The following is a 15,097-nucleotide window of genomic DNA, read 5'->3' on the forward strand; positions in this document are numbered from 1 at the left end:
ACATGTGACCTCCTTAATAAGTCATCTCCTTTTTTTCCTTGAGAACACTGCATAATACAAGGCTCACTATTTTCTACTCGTCCTTGCTTCTGGATTTTAAATTCATTCCAAATCTGTTTTTAACTACAAAGCTTTTCACTTACACTGTGAATTACCCTTGCTGTGTGGACCCAGGACTGAATTAAATGGATTGGTTCCAGGGGAAACAAATAAATGGGAAGGAAGGAAAGGGGGGAGAAAAGGGAAAGCATCAAAGAAGAAGAGAATGAGATAACAGACTAGAAGGGAAACAGCCAATACACTGTAAGTTTTGCTGGTACTACTATTTCTGAATATGAGAGAAATATTATATTTATAGATAAAAGACACAAAGAAATGAGTCTTGCTGCCAACTACCTTCTCTAAGCCTGCTACCATATGAAAACTCTGCATCCTGCCCCTCTATCAATCATTAACTTTTGACTTGAATGAATAGTTGAAGCAAACAGCCAGCAACCAATCAGAGGAGAGATCTTAGCTCTACTTGCTACATACAAGTATTTATTCCTCAGACCTTGATTGGTGTTTGGCTTTCTGCAAAGTGAAAAGAGAGCTGACAGTTGGCATGTTGTGTGGACCCAGCAACCATAAACAACAGTGCCAAAGGCGAGGCAGCAAGAAAAAAGGCAAGAAGGTGGACAAGGGGGTAGGAAGAAACATTGAGCTATAGCTGAAGCAATGAGGAGATTAAACTCCAACTTCCCTCCATCCCTATGAATTTTCTACTTAGCTCTAGCTGGAGAGGAGAACAAATGTCCTGGTGGTAAACATGCTAGCCTGGGGTATGGGGAGATCCAGGTTCAGTTTTCTGCCCTTCCAGTGACATCCTATGTAATGCTGAGCAAGTCACTTTGTCTCTCTCTCATGGGGAATGTATGGTTCCCACCAGATCACTTGTAATCTCACATTTCTAGAACCCCTTTGACACCAATGTTACATTGATCTAAGGGAGCCCATTGCACAGACACATACTTACCTGGCAGGGGAAATACTGTGACCACTAAAGTGGTTTTCCTAGTCACTGGGGATAACTGCTTTTCTGGCATGGGGTAGTATCCGCAGAGGTAATGTATAGTTACCTTCCCACTTTCATTTCCAGTGGGAAGACCTTGGCTTTATGCCCACTTTATTGAACTGGGAGACTCCTCCCTAGCTTGCTCCTAAGTCCATATGGTTGAGGGCAAACAAAACCCAGGGGCATCTGAACCCCAAGCCTCCAGGCCTGGGCCTGCATGTAGGATGCCCACCGAATGATTTGGCAACATCTGAAGCCCCAGGCAGGGGTGGAGGATGGTTGCCAGTAGTAGGGCCATATATGGTTCTTGAATGACTTATGGATTTGGAACTGGTTTGTCTGATTTGGCTTGGAACACAAAAGATTTTCCTTAAAAATTAAAAAAAAAAAAAAGTTGCATTGATTAGGTAGACACAAACTGAATGAGCTTCGGCTGGAATTCAGCAGTTCTGCGTGCAGCACTTGAGATTTTCAGGATCATGCCTTTGTAGTTCTATTTAGAAAGGGGAAAACATGTGGCTTCACAATTTGGATATGCTCGGCCATGAGAGTCAGTGGTCATTTAAGTCAGCCCTATCAGTAAAAAGGAAATATGAGCGAGCAGTCATGGATGAGAATGAACCCATCTCTGTTAAACTGTGGCCCACCCCGTGGGTCTTGTCAGCACAGCTACTGGAGCAGTTGCATTTACATGGAATCCAGGGGGTGAATGCTACTCATCCCCTCTTCCCCCCCCACTTCCTTGCCCACTGGCCAAATTTAAGGTATTTAGTCACTGTTGGCAACTGAAAGTGGCAGTAGGAGAAAAGGAGGGGCAAGCAAGGAGGGTAGATTTAGGTTAGATATTAGGAGGTGCTACTTCACGGTCAGGGCGGCTAGGATCTGGAGCCAACTTCCAAGAGAAGTGGTGCTGGCTCCTACCCTGGGGGTCTTTAAAAGGAGCCTGGATTAATACCTTGCTGGGGTCATTTGACCCCAGTACTCTTTCCTGCCATGGCAGGGGGGCAGACTCGGTGATCTGCTCAGGTCCCTTCCAACCCTAGAAACTATGGAACTATTTATGGTGGTCATCCCAGGTTGTGGAGCTGCACAAAGGCAGTGGGTCTTGCAGCTATGCAACCAAGTCACTTCCTCAACATCAGTGGTGTCTCATCCAGCCTGCATTTTGTTGTTGTTGTTGTAAACACAGGAAATCTGGTAAATACAAGAACTATAAATATCAAGATGATCAGTTAACAGTTTTGGAAACCTAAAAACATTGATGAGCTGGAAAATAATGAGTTTGGGATTTCACTGCTCAATTATATATTAAGAACAAGTCCAGAAGCTTCCCAAATGCTGTCATTTTTGCAGAAAGCTGCTGATTTCTTCCACTTGATATGAAGCTAATGTAACTTTTTGTGATTGACACAGCTGGCAGAACCTTGACTTCCCTGCGGTGAAATGGAAGGATGATTGAAGTGTCTAGTAGAATAAAGAAATAAGGGATAATTTGAGCTTCACAGGACAGATGCTCAAGGGAACAAAAATACTGTTAATGAAATAGACAACTGAGTGAGAATATCACTTTGGTTGCCTAACAGGATTTTTGTGTAGAGCTCCAAACACCAATGTAAAACTCACATTACAATCACATTGGGAAACTGACACCACATTGCTGCTCACATGCTTCCTCTCCACATTGTTAGTCATGCTGCTTAACCAGACTAAAACCAGCTGAAGAAAACTAATCTATCTAGTTTCTAGTTTACGTGCCATTGTCAGATGAAGACAGATAATGCAACACTTTAATGGCTGCAGGGCTAAGTATTGCTTTTGGTGTAGGCAATGGAAAAAAAAGTACAGCTTCCCCAAAGGAATCCCCTTGGGTTTACAAGAATATCCAAAGTAGAAATGCAGGAACTGCAGTCCCAAGGCAGATTGTGTAACTGTGATAGCCAAACTTGCAATAGTTTGGATTTTCATAGACCTTGGCACTTATAAACCTAGGAGTTAGAGTAAAACATGTGTGCATAAAACTTAAAATAAGAAAAATGGGATTAATTTGCTTTCAGTTACATTTTTGTCAATGGAGTTACATTGGGGAAAATTGATATGAGAAAAGGAATTTCTTTTTTAAAGAGTTGCTTTATGTGCTCAAGCTATTCCAGTCACAGCTGCAATAAAATCACTGTAAACTTGATCAAATGTTTGTGTTGTGCATCTATGACACATTTTTCAATCACTGAATAACTGCATTATTTTCTAGTACATTAACCTTAGCCAGGACGAGCTGTGTGAAAAGGTTTCATCGTTTAAAGTTAAGCTATCCATGCAGAGAAAATCATTGAGCACAGTGCTACTCAGTGTGTGCAAGAGTGGCAGGATCTAGTTCAAAATAAACATTTATGGCCAGTTTTTTCAAAAGGGCTCCGGTATGTTACCATTCATGTCATAATTGGAAGGGCTGCATGCTAAGCACTCCTGAGAATCTGGCCCTTCTTTAGGTCCCTACATGTGAGTTTGAGCTCTTTTGAAAATCTCTCTCTAATCGTGGGTCCTGAGCATTTGGAAATCTGGCCCTGCCATCCACAGCCACCATCACATTACCCCCAGTTTTATACCACTGTGAGCTCATTGCTTTTAATGACATCACACCCTCTGCAAACTGGAGCAGATCAATGGCGCAACTGATCTTTCCTGCTTTTATAAACCTGAGCGTGTGTGTGTCTGTGTCTGTGTATTTTTTTTAAGAAAATGTTTTTGAAATATTACCCTGTTGCATGAGTCTGGGCCGCTTCTGACTGTCTGCCAGCTCCCAGATTAAATGTAAGTCATTACAGAATGTTTTCCTCACATGGGAAAGGCTGTAATGGTTTGGTGTTAGTTTTGCCCTCCAACATTAATTCTAATTACCTCAAAATGCAAACATGTTGAGTTTCCAGGAGATGACATTATTTTCTCTTTGGCATCAGACATCAAAGAAAGAAAAATAAACATGGGACAGTGACAGCAGTAAGCCGCTAGTCATTTTTTAGAAGGGTTTTCATGTTCTATGCCAGACTGGTTCTTCTCTAAATCTTGTCCTGGAGATTAGGGTGGGGGAGTATTGCACAGTTGTAGTTTCCAGTTTTCTTTACATAAGAGGGAGGTGATGGGGGGAAGAAAGGGAGAAACTGTCTGGTTTAGATCAGGGTTGGAGTTTTGGATTTTTAGACACACACTTGAATTTCTTTATATTTTTTGCTTTCTTCCAAATGTGTGTGGACAAGGCAGTTGCATTTCCAAACTGAAATCAGTCGGCAGGATCTGCAACTTGGCAATTATGGTATGGTTTGAGCCATGCCTAATGCTGAAGCTGAAAAAGTTCTTGCAGGATCCTGGGACAAGGTTAGTTAATGAGCTGCTGTTTTTCTCCTGTCAGGATCACTGTCCTTGAGTTTGATGCTGCCAGGCTCTCTGCTGCATAGTACATTTGGACTTTTAGTCTTCTCATACCTGAAAATGGACAAGTGATCTGATCCTTCTTTTAGGGAAGTCAATGGGAAATTGACTTCAATGGAAGCAGTTTCAGGCATCAAGTTTCTCTGTGTTTGCTTGTTGCCAGAATTAAGGCAAGTATATAGTGTGGGCCAAATGATATCAGTTGTTACTGCTCATGACCCCAGTCCTTCATTGGGATGTACCAGCATTCAGCTTTTCACCTGTCTGTAGTGCTACAGATATCCATAGAGCTTCACATGAGCACAAGGATTTGTGCTCATAGGTCCTAATGCACTATAACAACACTAGACCTATATACTTGGAGTCTGGACTTTGACTTCTAGGTTAAACCCCAGATCCCAATATGAATTTGCTGTGTGCATATCCCAACCAACATTCCTGCATGTCACAAATTAATGATTGTGGTGAAGACCACAGGTTAGGACTCAGAAGATTTGACTTCTGACTCTGTTATAGACTCCCCCAGTAACTGTGGACCACTCATTTAAATCTCTCTCTGCATCTATAAAATGGGAAGAATAATTCTCTACCTCACAGGAAGCATGGTGGAATAAATTGCTTGATGATTCGGAGGTACTGATGTGCTTTGGTATTGCTGGCCATAGAAAAAATTATAAAACAAATCAAATCATGGGAAAATTACAAAAGTCTATTCCCAGGGTTGGAATGGGAGGTTATTGCAGGACATGGCTTGAGATGCATTGTATTGGCAGAGCTGTGGAGAGAAGCTTGGACAGCATGCGATTGCTACTTGTTTCTTGCTTTCAAAAGCACTAAACTGACTCACATTTTAAAAAGTCAGCTGGTTATATGAGCTAAGAAATGAAATTGAAATTATGTTTCTTCTAACGCAAGACTTTTATCTTTGTTGTGGGTGAAGGAACAGCTCCTCCCACTGCAATGGCACAGTGTGCAAGTTCTAAGACAAAAAGGAAATAGCCACAACAAAAATCTTTAAAAATACCACAATATTTTACAGTAGTTGCCTGCAGAGCAAGCTGTCTTGTTTTGGACTACTGTGCAGAGCACTGCAACTGTTTTTAATAAGGCAGATTGATGAGACCTTGGGTCTGATTCTCTAGTCTGTCAGGCCAGCTTTCCACCTATTGTCCCACACACAGTTTCCTTGACCTGGTGAATCCTGCCAGTGGAGGAATCCATGTGGGTAGAAGAACATGTGATGGTACAAACACATATGGATAGGTGAGGGGTAGGTCGGGAGGGAAAAAAAAGGGGTTGCTTGGACATTTATGATCCCTAGCTGCTGAAATGGCCATTGGGAATGGTGGAAGTGAATACAAAACTTTCAGTCTGCTCTGGTTTTGCCTCAGTGAACTATACCAAGACTAAACCCACTCTGGCTTGTTTGTATAAGGGGACAGAACAATGAATTTAAAGCCACTTTTGCCCCTCTCCTCCGGTTGTGCTGGATACAGCCTGGCTGTGACAAAGACTAGTCTTCAGAATCACTTCAGCTGATATTTTATCATTCAGTAGCACTTTCTTATATTTAATTTTCTTTATGCTCACTGGCTGAGACAGTATCATCCCAGGAAACTCTATGACTTTGAAGAACAGAAGCTGTACAAAACAGCTGAAAAAATATAATGGCTTAAAATTTTCCAATGAAACTAACAAATGTAAGTGGCTCAATTTTTGCACGCAACTACAGACACCAGAAGTGGATCTATTCTCCAGAAGTTATTGAAAACTTACTCTCCAAAAATTAACCTGTTTTCATATGTTCCCAACAGGACAATCAAAAATGATACATCTGAAATCAGTAATCGTGTTTGAAAATGTGAGTTACATAGCATGCTGATAAAATGAGCAAAATGTTCCCTCTGTTGCTACAAAGCAGGTCAGGGTAGTATCTTAGAAGCTAACTGATTCAGAAAAGCATAAGCCGTCATATGCAACAGCCTACTTCATCAGATGCAGTGCTTACATCTGACAAAGTAGGCTGTTGCTTATAAAAGCTTATGCATGCCTCTCAGTACCAGTTAGTTTCTAAGGTACCACCTTGCCTTGCTTTCTGCCTGACTTCAGCTAACTCAGTTAATTGCCTCTCTATGTTGGCACGAAAAGACTTCTCTTCGTATTGCAGAATATGTCACATGGGAAATATTTTCAAAATTAGCCACTCAAGTTGTACATAAAGATGTGTTTAATCACTATTTGCCCATACAACACCCATATTTATGGAAGCAAATGAACTGTTGCCTGAATAAAAGTGAGTGTAGAAGAATATGAGTAATCTTTTTTGACATCTCAGTGGCCGCATCTACACCTGTGCTCTGCCACACTGGCCATGGATGTAAATTGCACCCAGTCAGCCCAGCTATCAGGGGGCCAGACTCCTGCCTGCTGCCTAGCCACACGGCTCTGCACTTTCAGTACTCTTATGCCCCAGCCAGCCCTTCTGCTGCCTGATGCCACCACCCATAGCCCAGGGCTGACCTCCTGTCCCCCAGCCCTGGCATACACTGCTCTGCCATACTGTTGCTGTCCCATGTGCACATGTAGATTCTGAACCTGGGAGTTGTTTACTCCACCTCAAACTGCTCTGGAATGTATTGCTTTGAATTAATTGCATATGTAGACAGACAAGGTTCTTTGCATGAATTTGATATCTTTTATTAGACCAACTTAAATAGTTGGAAAACAATTATTAAGCAAGATTTTGGGTTCAAAAACCCTTCGTCAACAACTGCGCACCAGAATGAATGCAGATAGGGGGTACATTTCTCACAAGAAAACCACTCTGTCTCCAATCTCTTAGTTCTGATCCTCAAAGAAAACTTACAAAACACTTCCCAGAGACGAGCCTATGAACTCCACTTCATCAGCCTCCTGGACACTAAAAATCATGGACTAAATATAGACGTTGGATTTATGACACATTATAATCTGCCTGACATCTGACTCCCTAGGTGTCTCTCCACTATTCATGCCCCTTCTCTCTCTTCCCCCCACCCCAGCCTGTCTTTCACCCATTGACTCCTCAATCTACATTTTCACTGACTACCTGTCTTCTATGCATACCCGACCAGCCTCTGGCTTCTTTACTTTTCTTTCCATCCAGGAAGAGCACACACCAACTGCTGAAACTTCCTTAGCCTGACAAAGGGTTTTTAAACCCGAAATCTTGCTTAATAATTGTCTTCCAACTATTTAAGTTGGTCTAATAAAAGATATTAGATTCACCCAAATGTAGATGCACCCAGTGTGTCTGAGCTCTGAAAGGTATATTTTTAAGTGATCCAAATCCATTTTTATGTCTACATTCAAACTAAAACCACTGAAACATTCAGCCTGTGTAATTTGAGTCTCACAGGTTTTCACATTAAGATTTTGCTTCTAAGTATCCACAACCCTCTCTGAATATTGCAGTTGTTCATTGAGACACATCCTTAGCCTGATCCGCTCTTCAAAATGCTGCCTCCGAGTGCTAAGTGACAATGTGTCCATTAACAATACAGGAAAGCTTGTAGGAGAAAGATTGTCATGGAAGCTATAGAAGTGGAAGATGTTTTTGTGGTGTTTGGGCACTATAGGACTGGTTATTTATATGGATTAAAATTCCAATTGAGTGTGAGTTTTTTTCTTCTCTGTGCCTTAGAGCAGAATTTGTCACTCACAGAAGATAAAGATAAAGGAACATTAATTGGATTTAGGAAAGAGTCGGTGCTGTTATCTCTAGTAGTGGGGTAGATAGGATGAGTACACATAGGAAAAATAACACTTTTCATGAAATAAGTGCTGGCATTGCTGTATTTATTGAACAAAACTGCATGATACCGTCAGTCTAGTATACCAAGCTTGTTCCCATCCTCTTTCTATAACCTTTCTTATTTAAGAGAGATAAAAGTAAAAATATTGTCATCAGGTGCTTAAAAATAGGATCATGCTAGTCATGATGGAACTTTAGTGTTCACCGCTGAAACATTAGTATAATTCAGTTCTTCTCTAGCTGAGGTTTGATATTCTGTGATATATCCAATTAATTATGTGATACTATGCATTTAGTGATTTCTTGGTTTAGACAGAATGTATAGGTAATGTTTGCAAGTATATTAATACACTGATTTTCACAAAGTCAGGTTTACAAACTAATCACAGCTTGCTTAACCTCCCTAGAGCCCAGATTGTATTCACAATTATATGGGTATAAATCTCTAGTGCTAGTGGCTCTGTCTGTCTGTCTATCAAATACATGTCCTGCCAAGCCAGGTAACAGCTGCTTCACGGGCAGCACTCAGTGGGCGCATCTATGGGTGCACCTGACTGGCTTGTACTGTGCAGTCCCAGTGGCACATGGGTCATTTCTGATCCTACTGCACAGTAGCTCATTGCTTCTGTGCGGTAGTGGCAGCGTCACAGTGCCCACCAAAGCTATGTTGCTGTAGCAATGAGCTATATCACTGTAGCTCATCGCTACAGCAATATAGCATCTTGTGTAGACATGCCCAGTCATGAAACCCCTATGTTCCAATAGAAGGAACTTTTTTCATTAGTATTTTCTGTACTTGTCCACTGCTGCAGTACATGTTGTTTTTGTGGCTTCTTTTTTAAAGATTAGCTATACACTCACCTTGGTCAGTCTGGAACCTATTCAGCAGGGCCCACTGATGTAACAGGATCAAAACCAGAAGGATGGATAATTAGTTATGAGGAACTTGTTTGTTTTCATTAACTAGGACCATTCATCTTGCTAATATAATTGTTTGCTGTTTTGGTGCAGCATTTTAGATAACGCTGGTCCTCTCAATGAGGGTTAAAGAGATCATTTTGCAAAGGCAGATCAGGATGGGTATAGATATTCTCTACTAGTCTGAGAGTTTGAGCCTCACAATGGATGCAGTGTAGTGATGTATTAGTTACTATCAGCAAACATGGCAAATGAGATGAAATACAGTATTACACATATTATGCATGTCATTTAATAATTACACATCAACAAGCTTTCCATATGATGAACAGCACCAGGACTGGTAAACAGTATTCTTCTGTTGAGAATCAGATGACAAGTCAAGATGTTTGAACCATATGAGTATATGCAACCATTGTTGAGATAACTCATTTGCTGAGAAGGTTATTGCATGGTTTAATTTTGGTAGTTGTTTTCTTTAAATGTTCATGAAAAGTCAAAGCATAATGCTGAAGCGAACCAGATGTGCCTGATGTGTCTGGCACCACCCAGAGTCGCATTTAATTCACAGGCAGCAGAAACATGTTTTAGTGGACAGTGTTTTCATTGCACTCATTTAAAAGCTACCTACTACAAAGTTCATCCAGCTTAGCCAGGTCAACATTTAAGATAGTATCTGCATCCGAAAATGCCTGAGCTTAGGTACTGAGGCAGATCTTTTGTACCGGTTAACTTAAGTTAATGAGTAGGTGGAAGGATCACTGAGTAATGGGGTTGACTGTACAGAGCCTTTACAATGCCATTGACTCGGTATCTCCATTTGGCTGTTTTAAATCTTTGTATCAGATGGTTTGCAAATCAAACCATCTGATACAAAGAGGCTGTTCTGCAGTGTTCACCATCAGGATGTTTTAACCAAAAGACATCTGCCCAGAACTGTGTCATAAGCAGCCATCAATATGTCTCCTCTCTTATGCTTTTGATAAAAGTTTGATATAAATAGCCCATGCCAGAACTTTGTTTCAGGCACTACACCTTCCTTAAAACCCAGCCTGCTTAAGCTCTTGTGACATGTGCAGGAAGCTGAGATGCTCCATGAACTTAAGGCATAACTTTACCATGTTTTATCAGCATGATAGCAGCAAATACTTTGTGGTATTGTGTGGAACTTTCCCCAGCATTAACAGGGAATGACTTCAGACAAGCACCAGATCTTTTGAACGTTGCCCTTCTATTAACCCGTTGAAGAAGTGGACTAGCCAAAACAAGGACATGAACCAAGTTATTTTAGAAACTTAAGAGAGGTATTGTTATACCCTTTGGCAGTGCTAGATTTTACGCAATTTATTTTATACTGCCTGTTATTCAAAAGTTCTGAGATGGTTTTTCCTGACACAACTGTTGCCATTCCTTGACAGCCTGTCACTGGACATTTTGCTCAAGTTAGGCCTTTGTTGAACATAGAAGTTGTCTGGTGATCTGACTTGCTATGACTGCTGGACAAGTTAGTTCTGATGGCTGTCCAATGACTCCATATGGTTGGGCTACACCAAAATGGTCCTAGTATCTTTTGCTAGATTGGGAGAAATCAAGTTTTTTCAGTTGCTTTTTCCCCACTAGGTTCATCTGCAGCACCTTATAACTTCATTGTTTGATCTGTGATGTCAGGATCATCTGAGGACTCATGCTGTAATAGTAATGCAACCCCTTTGGAATCAAAGCATTAAGTGTATGCTGAGCAGTAATCATGAAGGAAAGGACCATAGGTTGCTTTAGATTTGGTACTTCCAAAGAGGCTGTATACTTCTTCAGTCATGATGTGCCACAGGGGATAGTCACAGTGCTGCAGTCCAAGTTGTACCAATAATTCTCCCAGCTCACTTTATACACGTGCCGCCTGTTTGCTTCTTTTATATATGCTTCTGATGACCAGGAATTGAAGTCCAATGTGATGGGGCTGGCTGCATGAAAAGTAGTTTAGTACTAAGCATGTTGCCAGTTGAGAGTGGCCATTTACATGGGCTAACCCAAATTAAGTCATCCATAGAGATGGCTGGGGAGGCCAGACTCAGCAGAACAAGCTGTTCTCAGCACCAAGAGGCATTTACAGTTTTGTAGTCTGTTTTGTACAGTTTTGTGGATATGATGCCACCTATATGATATCACAGAAGTCCGTGGATAATGGTGTGGTGGCATTCATGTTATCAGAAAGTCATAACACAGAAGTGGTGCAACATATTAGGAATGTTCAGAATGCTACAGAAGCTCCAGTTCATCATTTAACAAGCCTTCTGAACATCATCCGTGTGGGCCTCTTCTACGCAGATGATGACAGTTGTCAGTGTTACATGGCTGAAGGAGTACATTGATTAAGCTATGTTTGTCTGTCAACACACCCTCAAGACTAAGCTATATAATTCAAGGTGCCAGGCCAATGGAGCATCAGGGTTGAAACTCGCTTTACATCGTTCAGTAAATTCAGTCTTCTGGTTGGATCATTGGTTTCCCTGGTTACTATCACTTATAGGGAATGTGATATGAGCACTGATCCATTTCTCCCCTACTAAATAGTGTTTTTATTTTTAATTATTATTACACTAATGTAATGAATTATTATATTATCATTTACTCTGAATTATTATTATGCACCTAGCAGGTTATTGGATGCTTACAAATGCCAAATAACTATTTGCCTGTTTGTTTCTGTGTTGCTAAGCATGTGCTAAGCATTTGAAAAGAAATATGAAAAGAAAGAAGCTACCAGCCCCAAAAAGCTTATGGGACAACATTGGCAAAGGTTGCAGATCCCCACTCTCTTGGCTTGTTTCAGCCATCAGCTTATTATTGCTATCACTAGTGATGAAACCGTGGATATTTTGGGGGGTTGTTTTTTAATAAAATATTTTAATTCTTTTTACATTGTAATCAACAATTCTGGAAGGAAGAGAGGGAATAATTTCCTGACTAGCTCTAGCTATTTTCTTTATCATTTTACAAGGGACTTCACTGGGAGAAATTAAAAAAAACTACACACTTTAGAACTGCCTTGCCCCAAACCCTTCCTCCCTGGCTTCATGAAGTAACAATACATGTCTTTTGACAAAAGGAAAGGTCTAAAGGAGGACCACGTAACATAAATTGAATATAAACATCTTCTTGTCCCAAAACAGAAATTAACTTGAATCTGAGAAGAATCCAAGCCTCAAAGTTTAGATCCAAATCAAAACCCATCCAAGTTCACTGGTGGGGGCTGCTCTTTAGCGTTGCAAACTTGGTTTAGCCTCATCTCCAGCCATCCATGCAATCCTTTTTACGGTATTTTTTAAAATCAAAACCAGCAATTATACAGCTGTTGAGATAAGAATAATTAAGAACAATGTATTTCCTTTTAAAGCTCCTCAAAGGATAAAGTTTAATAAGATGAATTGAGAGTCTCATTCAGGCCACACACAAATGATGGGTAATATTTAGTAACAGCATTTTTTTAAACAAAAGATAAGCTAATTCTGCTTAGGAACTGAGGGTGGTCTTCAGGTCTTGCATTTGTCAAAGAAACAAGCATTTCTTTATCTAGAGCATATAATCTCACACTGCTCAAAGAGGAATAATGTGTAGTGAAAACTTGGGCAGGGTATTTATTTTGGAGCATAGGACTGAGCTCTTGAGCAGAGCACAAAAAGGGACTGGGGTAAGGTGTACAACCTTTGCTCAGGTCAAGATGCATCAACTTACATGAATACTGCTATTTATATCAGTGGCACTTCCTTGTATAAGTAAGCACTCGGCAGTGTGACTGCCTGTCTTCCCTGCATGAGCACTACAAGATATATCTGAATTGTTCAGCAAGTAGGAAATCTGTTCTCAGATAATATACTCTCGTAATGAAAGCCTCTTCAGTTGCTCTAGGCATGATTCTCCTCTCATTTATGCCAGTCACTCTGATGAAGTCATTCAGTTAATCCTGGGTGTCAGCTGCCAGACGCTGAGTGTTCCTGTAAGATGCTAAGCAATTCTTCCTGGCTTCAGTTTGAGCTCAGGGTGCTTAGCTCCTCATGAAAGTGCTCAGCACTGTGCAAAATAAAAATCTACCTCACTTTGTAGGTTAGAGGAAATGAGGCCCTATGTGTGTACTGTCTTTCTTCCCTCTTATTCTTGAAAGCAATCAAAAAGTAAAACCCTTTCTGCTTTGAAGTCCAGCTGAGCAAATGGCTCAGATTGATTCTACCCTCATGTACACCATGGTGAATCTGGAACAGCCCACTGGAAGTTACTTTATCCCAGTTACATGAGGGTTGTATAAACTGTATAGCTCAGGTCCAGTCCTCATTTCCTGTACAACCCGATTCACCCTGAGGATGTCATACAAGGGATCCTTTTGCCTTAGTCACTTAATATGGAGACAAGGTCAGGTATGACATACTTCCTCCACGAGATGGTTCACATGGGAAAAAAAAGGATCAGCTAGAGTTAGAAAACCATACCAATTCCTAATTGCAAAACGCCCCCCTCTCATCTTTGTATCTGTTACAGATGCATTATCCACTGTTTCCTGGAATTTGGTTCAAAGATTTTAAGCATATGAAGTTTTGGAGCCAGACAGTGCTTTATTTGTTTCTCTGTTTAATTCACAGGAATATTGTTATGAAGGACTGTTGAATGGTTTTTAGTTTTTTTACAACTGAAAGTCGACAGATCTGAGCTGCCTTCTCCTTGTTATTTGTAGCATGGCTTTCAAATGAAAATCCCTTGAACTCTGCATGGTTCTGTACCTGGCAGTGTATTGCTGCCACTGCCCCCCTAATATTGAAAAGATCCAACTTGACTAGAGAAATCACAGTGATATTGTTTTACAACAGCCCAGATATTTTACAAAGTTACCCACCAGATCCAACAAAACCCAAGCCCATCAAATAGCATCTGATCAATGTTCCCCTAGCCCATCAAATGGCATCTGATCAAATAACACCTTTCATCAAGCTGTGCTGAGCATTAATCAATTACAACAGTCCTGGAAGAGAGTGGCTGTCAATATACCTGTTTTACAGAGATTACATTAAAGCAGAGAGGATTCTAGTGAGATTTTCAGAAGTTCTTCTCAGCATAATTTCCAGAGCAGAAGCTCAAGCACTTTCTGAAAAATCTTCCTTATTAAGCTTATCTGAAGCTGGTCTGCCAAACATCTGGGCTCCCAACTTACTAGTCACTTTTGCAATTTTTATCTGGCATCCAGTCCACGGCTCTAACTATAAGGTAACACCACTGCATTAAAAGAAGAGATGGAGAAAGACAAAGTACAGACCTCTGATCCCTAGCACAGTTCATTCCCAGGTCAGTCTTTGGCATTGCTGATGTGATTAAAGACCATGCACGGAGATAGATGAACCTTGGGAATATGGCAGTGCCAGGGGTTCACAAATTTGCTATGATTTGAGAAAACTTGGACTTGCATCATTTTATAACCAAGGTTATTTTCAAGGGATGTTCAGTTTATGTCACTGGCAATACCTCACAGTTGAGGATGATTCTCTTCTATGATTGTCCTATCTGTGGGTCCAAAGATGGTTGACAAGGCCTATTTGGGATTGACAGACTCTGTTGCAGCTCAGGCATATGTTTCCATGTGGGGTGGGTGGCTCTGGGTTCTTGGTTTTGTCCACAACATGCTGTTTCTGCCACTCCCACTTGTCCATCTCCTCTTGTCGTCGTAAAGTTTCAAAGTACTGAGATCCTTACAGCAGACTCTTCGTCCATTTGGGGCGGTCCTGGGCAATGGCTTCCCATGAGTTGATGTCAATGTTTTATTTCTTCAAGATGGCCTTGAGGATATCCTTGAAGTGGTTTCTCTGCCCTCCTCTTGAGTATACACCTTGATTGAGCTGAGAGAACAAAATTTGCTTTGGGAGTCTGGA

Source organism: Crocodylus porosus, unplaced genomic scaffold (assembly GCF_001723895.1).
Source record: "Crocodylus porosus isolate Cpor-Errol unplaced genomic scaffold, CroPor_comp1, whole genome shotgun sequence".
Taxonomy (NCBI): domain Eukaryota; kingdom Metazoa; phylum Chordata; order Crocodylia; family Crocodylidae; genus Crocodylus; species Crocodylus porosus.